Here is a 9,805-nt window from a genome sequence, read left to right as displayed (position 1 = left end):
AAAAATCTATTCTCCATTGATTTTCTTTGGCTGGAGAATAATGTAGACTATTTTAAAAAGTTGCAATTGAGTTCTTCATATATTTCTTATAATTTGAATATTATCACTTTGATTTTTTTCTTTAAATAAGACAAGAAAATCATTTTTATATGGAAAATGCATTTTCATATAATAAAAAAAAAAAACCCGTTAACTAAGTCTCCCACCTTGAAGATAGAAAACGCTTGGCTGATGTTTGACAGTCTTTTCTTTGGTTGACGGTACCGTCAACCAAGCATTTTCCATTATAATATTAAGATTGATTTATGAAACCGATATATTAAATAATGTGGTAAATTATAATTAGGTGTTGTGTATGATTCACTTATTTAACGGCCTCACTTAGAATGTCTCAAAATAATCAGCATGCTAATTTTTTTACATCAATCTTGACATATATAGCATATAGCATTATTATTAAAAAAGCGTATGCCATTATATGACCGCTTGATCATCACTTTAGTTTGTTTGTGAGGTGATATCAGTTTGCTTGTGACGTGGTATTATGAATGACATAATTGAGGACCTTCTGTTATCTTAAATGAGCAAAATGCCTCATTTTTTTTCGGCAAAATTTACACAAAAACATAGTTGCACCATGCATATATATCTCCCCATGAAGCACATAGGGAGCTTATGGACCTCTATGGCCACTGCAAACGGCTGTCTCAGGTCATCTGACCATAGGGCTAGAGAGAAGCCAGTCGATTTTTCTCCTATCTACACTAATCTTTTACATAGAAAAATCATGTGATTGTCAATAATGCAATAATGACTCTGATTAAGAGAAATGAATTTTACCTATTTATTGTTGGTAAATTCTCAATTGATAGAAATTGTTAAAATAAGAATGCGTATGTGACCATTTTCAATGATAACATCACCACGTAATTAATAAATTTCAATTCAAAACTGTAACATTCTTCTTTTTGTGGTTACTTATACATCTTGTAATTTCATATAGAATCGGTAATTTTAAGTAACTTATATATAAATTTCCATATAACCGATTATTTATATGTATATAATTTTTTCCCCTGATTTGAGTAAGCATTCTAATAATCCAGCTAAAATCAGCTACTACGAATAACCTGAGCTAAGAATTCGTATCTGTTTATGGGCACGAGATGCGAGAGCCAAATATGCCCCGCATGCATTTACAAAGCTCATGTGGTCAGATCATCCATGCCCTGCATCCAAAGACATACACTTTCAGATCTGTTTTGGTTAACTAAAATGTGCAGCGCACACACTGATTTATATGTACGCAAGCAAAGTCTAGAAAGGATATACTTGTAGGGGTGCGTTCAACATTCTCAAAAGATTTATAGTCTCTAAAGCCCTTAGGGAAATACTCAACCATTTAGCACTTATTTCGAATGAGCTTTCATTTCAAAATCAACATTGGGAAGGCTGAAAGCAATACTAATTGAGACTAACTTTGAGCTTTCAATATTTACTAAATGTTAAAACTCATTTTCTTCTTCCAAAACCATCATTATTAATTTTTCAAAATTTCAATTTCGTCCTTCATTATTATTATTTTTTTTTTCTAATTCAAAAGGGACCAAACCCTTAGCCGGACCGGCTAAGGGCTATGGCCGTCAACGAGCCAGATTTGGTGTCGACAACTGCTAGTCCAACAAGGGTCGCCCAACCCAACCAAGGGTTATCGAAGGTTGCACGACCTTGGGCAACCTTGGTGAGGGTCACGCGACCCAAGCGACGTGCATCCTAAGTGACCACCGCCTAGTCTCACGTCCTCATGCGGCCTCCCGGGTGTTGCGAGGGTCACGCGACGACAAACCTAGGCGGTGGTCGCCTAGGTTGTGCGACCCAAGGGGCATGTGACCTAGGCGACCGCTGCCTAGGTCTTGCAACCTCACACCGGCCCTCACTTGGGCGTAGTGAGGGCTGCACAACAGCCCGCCATCGGTTGTGTGACCCTCGCGACACCCAAGCAGCGATCACTTGGGTTGTGTGACCTAGCCAAGGGTCGCCCGCCCGAGGCCGCCTAGGTCGCGTGACCCTCGTCGAAGGTCGCCGGACATCGGGTGACCTTGACCAACAGCGCCAAATTTGGCTCGTCGGCTGCCGTAACCCTTCGTCAATCGGCAAACGGTTTGGTCATTTTTTAGAAAAAAAAAAAAAAATTTGCCAAATACACATTCAACTCAAATCAAAGTCCATTTGCAAAGAGATTTTAACAAACACAATTTGCATTTCCTCAAATAACTTTTACTTTTAGTATTTGTATTACACCCAAAGCCTATTTAATTTACAAAGCTGAACCAAACGCGCCCAAATATCTCAATAACTTATTTCCCAGCCAAAGTACATAGCAGCAGTTTACAAATTGAAAAGAATGGCAGCATTCCAAGAATCACTGGGCATAGCATGAAGCGGGACCATTTGGCTGACTCCGTGCATATTGGTTCGTGACAGGAGCAGCTGCGACCCCCCGCCCATTCAGGAGGCATCTGAAGTAATGTAGTCGTGGTAATGCCGTTTTATTTATATTTCCGGACGATATGGCATCTCTCCTACTCCACAGTCGCTCTGCAAAATAGAAACAAACGAATAAATATGGATCTATGTAAAAAATTACGACTACACTATTCTGCATGAAGGACTATGCAGCTTTTAGTACAGCTGAGCTCATTGCGTTGGTTCAATTTTGTATCAGCATCAAGCAGCCCGTCTATAACATCGTATTTTACATTTGTAACTAGTACTAAGCACTCAAGCTTTCCTGGCCACGCCAAGAAGAGAAAGCTAAGACGAGAAAACTACTGTTCCGGGGCTACTGTGAGTTTTGAGGAGGATTTGCACATACGTGATACATCAATGGAAAAGGAGAAGATAAGGCATGAACTGGCAAACAGAAGTTTGGGGAGTTGGGGAAACACAATCAAAAGCCATGAGGAGGCCCTCACCCTAGAAAGCCATTTCACATGCCAAAAGTTGTTTTTATGTTCCATCTCTGTTTCAATCACTTGAAAGGCTGATTTCCAACAATATACATTCATTCACCGAAAAGAAAGGACTATACACCATTCATTGCCTCAGCACGAAACATAGTACCAAAAAGCTTTGAGGATAAATGGTGAAACCCCCAGCTACCCCCCCTATGTCTTCAAAATCCTTACAACCCTAAAACTCAAACAGAACCATTGAGTGATATCGAACTTGGCCCTTTTTATGTTAAATAAAATTTTATAAAGTAGAGAAACTGCTTTACAGATTATAAGACGGTGATAATAGGTAACCAACCAGGACCCCAAAAAGGAGATCACCATTGGAACCCATCATGTGGGAACGGATGAAGATATAACTTCATCGTCACTAAAAGGATTCCCTTGCAATTATAAGAAAAACTCTTAAGTGGACAAAGGATGAGAGGCGAGAAGAAAAACTCAATGCCCCGGCATAGAACAATGCCCAAAGACTGGCTTACCTGCAGCAGCGGCAGCTCTAGGCCATATCGTTTGCTGGACATTGGAAGTGTCCGTTATCTCTCCCCACATGCAAACTTCACCACCAATCACAAGTTTTTGTTTGGAAGCATCACTTATTCCTTCGAGGGGCTCTGCAGTGTACACTTGATCCCATGGCACATCTAAATGATGTAGATACCAAAACCTTGATTGCTGAAAATGCATTTAAAGCCCTTTGCGACAGCCTTTGGACATACACCAGCTCCCAGCCTACAGTGACAAAAATAAATTATCTTGCAATCAACTTGTCTTGAATATTGATCAAAACTTACCAGTTATGTACTATCGTCTTTGGATTGAGGCTTTCGGGAAATGCATTAAATGTTTCCTCCTGAAGCAATTGAAAATCAACATCATACGCTACATACAAATGTTATGAAAAAAGAAAGCCGAACAACAGTTAGGATGGCTGAATACCATGTGCAACAAACATCAGTGCTATTAGAACATGGTTTCGTTTTCAAATTACCTATGACTCTTTCATTTGTGCTCTTTCACATTGTTATATTCTAAAAACTTTCTCTACCTCTGGAACCAAGGGCCACAAGCCTGAGATAACCACTTTACTATCTAGAAAATTAAAGCAGGTAGAAGTTAGTAAACTGGATCTCCAGGCCATGACCCATTAAATTTAATCTAGTTCACACATCATTTTAGAAGTGAATCCACCAAAAATCTTTCAAAATATGGGCCCAAATATAGGGACGTGTTAACAAAGTGCTCTTTTATAAGTAAACACGATGACATTAATGACTACTAGTTTGAGTATTATTTTCATTTTTCTATAGACATGCTACAGAAGTCTGAAATGCACTCTTGCATGCAAAAGTGATAGTCCTTTAACATTCAACAACGTGTCATCTCACAAGACTGCAATTCCATTGAAATATCTTTCTCAAAATGATGCAGAAACCAGTGTTGAGATGCGCCTCTTAAACAAATGTTCTGTCATATTGGTGTGGAGACTCAATGTCAGCTAGGAAAATTGGCAAAGAGAAGGAGAATAACATGTTCAATTATTGCTAAATCAAAAACAATGTGCAGAACCAACTGTCTCCAGGAGGTGTTAGTAACATGTGCATACCAGTTGACAGGGGTCCAATTTTTTGAAATGGCAATTTCTTGAGCTTTGAGGACAAAATACTTGTATGCATCTTTACTGGTCATGTTATGATTTTGGAGCCTGCATTTAAAGCAACCATCATTTTAGCATCTGACATGAGTTGCTAGAAGCAAGTATTGAAGACTGCATTAAGAGAAATGGGGGCATACAGGGAAAGGTATCCCCACAGAGAAACAAGTTGATGCTAAATCCATACAATTTTCAACGAAAAACCCTCATAGAAAAATTGCATTTTTGAAAATAAATAGTTTGATTCGATACCAAAAAGGAAAAAGAACAGTGAAAATTGCTTCCAGACAGTAGCAGTGATCTCAAGAGATCTAATTAAAAGTGTCAGGTTACGGCCCACTATTGTCCTCTATTCTTGAGGATCCTAATAATGGAAAGACTTGTTAACTCCATCCAAATTTTCTAGAATATAATTTCTAATTAACTGGGAGATATTTTAGTCATGGTAGTAACACAGTCTCACAATATTTCAAGATCGAATAGGTTGCATGCTCATTCACAGCAATGAAAAACCAAAAGGCATTCCTGTAATTGCAACAGTTTTGGAATAAGAACTAAGACCATAAAACAATAATGAGTTGGTTGAAAAGACAGCTTAGTATATGATAAAAATAGAGAATAATTTCAATTTCCCAGGCCAAACTTCCGGAAGTAGAACAAATCTCAAGTAAATTAGTTGATTAATATACCACTGCTTCACATGAGGGGTGGATGTCCAACAATCTGCAAAAGAAATATCAGATAATAATAATCACTTATATAGTTTGTGATCATAAAACTTAAATCCAGAGAAATGTCTCAAATTGCAGAATGCTGTCATTTCACAAGTAGATGTCCTAGCCCATTAGATATCATTTGACATTACAAGTGTTTACGTGCTGCCCCTGATCTCACTAGAAAATTAGGTGGCATTTTTCAATAATATTAATAAATTCTTTATGTTAGATAATCCCATGTCCATCACATATATGCAACTCCAAAATGTCTACATGATCCTTTAACAGCATACAGAGGATGACCAGTAGGTGAAATTCAGATTTTCAGTTCTTTTAAGTAAGGGACCAAGCATAAACTAAGTAGCAGATATTTTCCTTTTTAAAGCCTTCCATTTTCTTTATTTTGTTCCTCTTGTGCTAACACCAATGACATAGGATGGAAATGAGGATATTTGTGACGGCTTACCCAGAATAAGTTAGCATTCTGAAGAAACTAAAGGATAGCCCATATTCACAGAGTAGGGACAGTGACAGAAACAAGAGCCCCTGTTACATTCCTAATCACATACTGCAAAGTACTTCTAAAATTGTGAGGTAGAAAAGGTCTACCGATCATTCAGTAGCTAAAGAACAAATGAATGCCAAAGAAAAACAGAGATGCCAAGGTCACCTGCACTAACCTGTGTTAACCTCATCACCACCCAAATGAAATAGCTCAAAGGGGAAAATTTTTCTCATATCTGCAATGATAGGATTTGGGTTAGATCTAAGTGGCGCATAGATCATCAGGAGCTTACCAAAGCAATAGGGAGGATGCACTCTTACTTCATGCATTTTAGCTCTCAGAGTAAAGCATGAACTTTCATAATTTGATATTTGAAATATTAAGAACAAGCCAATGGGTACTTAAGTCATCAGATATCAAAGACTCATCAAACAAGCCCCTTCCCAACCAAAATGAAGGAGAAGAATGAAGTTTCAGCAGACACCCTAACATCTCAGGCGTTTACTAAGTGACAACAACTCCTTCCCTACTAAAGTAGTGCCTTGTCCACGCAGAGATTTATTTAAGAGCAAAGCTTTATGCTACAAAAGTTTCACACATGTTATTACTCAAGTTGACAAGGCTTTCTTCCTTCAGGAACTCATGAAACACAAACAGCTATGTTATAATCGATGTAAAGATAATTCATACATCAAAGCAGCAACAAGAACGCACAATGGAAGATTTAGCACGGTAGATAAAGATACTGGATGCCTAACCTGATAATAGGCCAGAAATTAAGTCAAAAGTAGTACTTTTGAAACATCAAGTGGCTCTCTACAGGATGTAGAAGGCCATAATTCAGGATACCCTTTTCCCCTGTATCAAAGAACATCAGAAATTTATGGTAGCTTATTTAAGATATACGACCTAAAAACGTCCACATAGTCTCATCACAGGCTGAAAAATCTACAAAAAGGAAATGGCTTACCATGATTCTGCATGACCAGGGACATCTACTTCAGGCATCACATGGATTCCTAAAATCAGTTAAGAAAGATGCTCAGCAATTACTACAATTGTACTAGCAGTGATAATAAAAGTAACTCAGTCATAATTATAAAATACACTCATATAGTAAAGCAGCAGTTCTAAGGTCTACTAGATTTATTTGAGTTTTTGTAGCAGTTGACACAAGCAAACAAGTTCAACAGACATATCAAATTTATAAAACTACAATTGCAATGAAATACGTGTGAACGCATTCATCAAAACCTCAACAAAGAAATGAAGGTGAGAACATACCTCTACTTTTGGCAAAGCTTCATATGGTAAAAGCCAGCAAGAAACAAAAGGACAAAGTTAGTACATCACCGGGTGTCAAATCCAGGAAGTCAATCACAAAAGGAGAAGAATTTGCTTATCATGGGACAAGCAATGGATATCTTACTTCACTATTTCATATGCATCCTCAACTGTATATCGCTCCCATCTTGTATACGCCCCTTGCCACAACTTAGGATAGGTAGGCACTTCTAGAGGAAATGACTCTTCGTCTATGATGTGCCAATGAAGGACATTCTACTGAATGTAATTCCCATGGGAGGAACACATTCATGGGAATTGAACGAGCAAAACATAGAATAGTGATCAGTGGAGTGTTACAGGAAAAGTGCACTGAGAATAAGAGCAAGAAGGGATTGCGAGTTTGTCATATCTTACAAGTTTAGCATATGACATGGAATCCAGTATGTGCTTAATCACATCGATAGGATAGTAGTGCCTCGATGTATCTGTTATGAAAAATGCCATGCCGCCATTTAAATAAACATCACATAATGTTGGAGGATGTTCGCCATTCAACATGTTCAATTAATAGGATCATTGTTCTTACCAAGTAGTAGTCCGCGATGTGCAAACCTTGGCTCATCTCGGATATACCACGGAGCCTTGTGCACGAGTACCAACTTTGTACTATAATCAAAGGTACATAATTGGCTGAATGTCTGAAATGATGTGAAAGAATGTTTGATAAAGATGCCTCACATATCCAAGAAACTGTTGCTTGAGGATCCACCAAATACAGAGATTACACCTTGGAAATATGACCAAAATACTACTGAACAATACATACAAAGAAAATATATTCTTACAATGCCTCTGACACAGAAATGGGTGATGGTGGATGAGAACTGTGAGTTTGCAGCATAGAATGTAGTACCCAACACAAGCTTACATTTGGCTTGAAGAGTACCTTCTGTTTTTTTGTAAACCATAAACTTCTGCCAAACAGAAGATTCCATGTTCTATAGATGAGGTAGCATTAGGATGCCGCCCATCACAAAATCTATGCTTGTAACTGTTTGACAATTCTAAGATCACATGCAAAAATAATTTTCTCAGTATTACAACCACTATCACAATGCACAAATCTAGATCAAGAAAGGAAAGGGGGAAAAGAAAAGGAAACATTCCTCTAGCATCTTACCACCACTAGCAAACCAACAATCAACTATCATGGCAATGCAATACCACATTCAAAATATATCAATACATGAAGAGCGAGTTTAAAACATTTGTGCATACCTCCAACCCTCGTAATGCACCATAAACAGTGTTTGCCTGCAGCAAAGGGAAACACCTCTATTACCACATGAATATCTCATGCTCTCGTGCAAATGCAGGTCAGTGTGCTCATGCCCGTATGTTAAAGGCATACTAGACTTTGTCTAGGGATGGAATTGGACACGTGAAGATGATTTGGCTGAAACCTCTGTCTCTTTTCAATTCAGCAAACTCCACAATTGACCGTCGAAGTTGGTCATTTACCTCAATTGTGGCCTCTCCGGTGATCGACTTGCCATCGCTCTTCGTCACGAGTAAAGTATAGCTCTCATCCACCCCAAGTTGAAGCTGCAAAGAGAAACACGCACGCTCACCAACGACTCAAATTTCACATCGCGCAAGCGCGCCAATTTCCGCCCACTCAATCAAGCAAGCAATTAAACAAGTACATATATCCGCATCGCGAACCGGACGAACGAACCTCCTCATTCGCGGAGCGAACCACGATCCTCAGCCTCCCGATGTCGTACCCGGACGCCTTCTTCCTGAAGGTGTTGAAGATGGAGAAGACGCCGCTGTGCTGGAAGATGATGCTCTTGTACCGGTCGAACGCGTCCTTCACGATCCTGGAGCCGCCGCCGTTGCCGCCGACGACGAGCGCGAGGGCGGGATCGACGGAGAGGGTGTCGGCGCCGGTGGTGAACTCCGCCGGGAGCGGCCAGAGGTACGCGAGCTCCTCGCCGCCGCCCGCCGAGAGGCTGGGCGGCGGGAGGAGGAGGAGGAGGAGGAGGAGAACGAGGACGGCGAGGCCGGGGAGGACCGGCCGTGGAGGCGAATCGGGCGGGGGCATGGCTCCGATCGGCGGATGGATCGAAGGAGGAGGAGGAGGAGAGTTTAGTTGGAGTTGGAGTTGGAGTTGGATATGGAGATCACGTGTGTGGTTGAAAATAAGCAGAGGATAGCGTTTGGAATCTCTCTCTCTCTCTCTCTCTCTATCACTCTCTGCAGACGGACGGAAGGAGGAGACGAAGACGAGACGAGACGAACGACAGAGAGTAGTGTCTGAATCGAAGCAGTTGGGGGCTGGACCTGCCCGTCCACCTACGTCTCCCTAATTCTTTCCTTTTTTTTTTTTCTTTTTTGGAGTTATTGTCTGCTAGTTTCTGGCTTTTTTTTTCCATTTGTTGTATAAGGGAAGAATGGAATCTCAGGGTGGTGATCACGCCCACGGCAAGTCATCTTTGCTGATTTGTGAATCTATATACAATCTATCCATTTCCTTTTATTATTCAAAGAATATTCTCATGCAATCAACTCAAATCTGTCAAAATGGATCGTAAATACGTTTCTTAACTTGTATTTGATAGATCGA

General features: G+C 39.8%; 1 pseudogene; it reads right to left on the bottom strand.

Annotated features, from left to right (window-relative positions):
• Positions 1–2,240: 2,240 nt before the first annotated feature.
• LOC120295322 lies at positions 2,241–9,459 on the bottom strand (annotated as a pseudogene).
• Positions 9,460–9,805: the final 346 nt, after the last annotated feature.

The sequence above is a fragment of the Eucalyptus grandis genome, chromosome 7, assembly GCF_016545825.1.
Source record: "Eucalyptus grandis isolate ANBG69807.140 chromosome 7, ASM1654582v1, whole genome shotgun sequence".
Lineage (NCBI taxonomy): Eukaryota > Viridiplantae > Streptophyta > Magnoliopsida > Myrtales > Myrtaceae > Eucalyptus > Eucalyptus grandis.
Note: the sequence above shows the minus strand (reverse complement) of the source record. Positions and strands in the feature narration are given on the sequence as shown.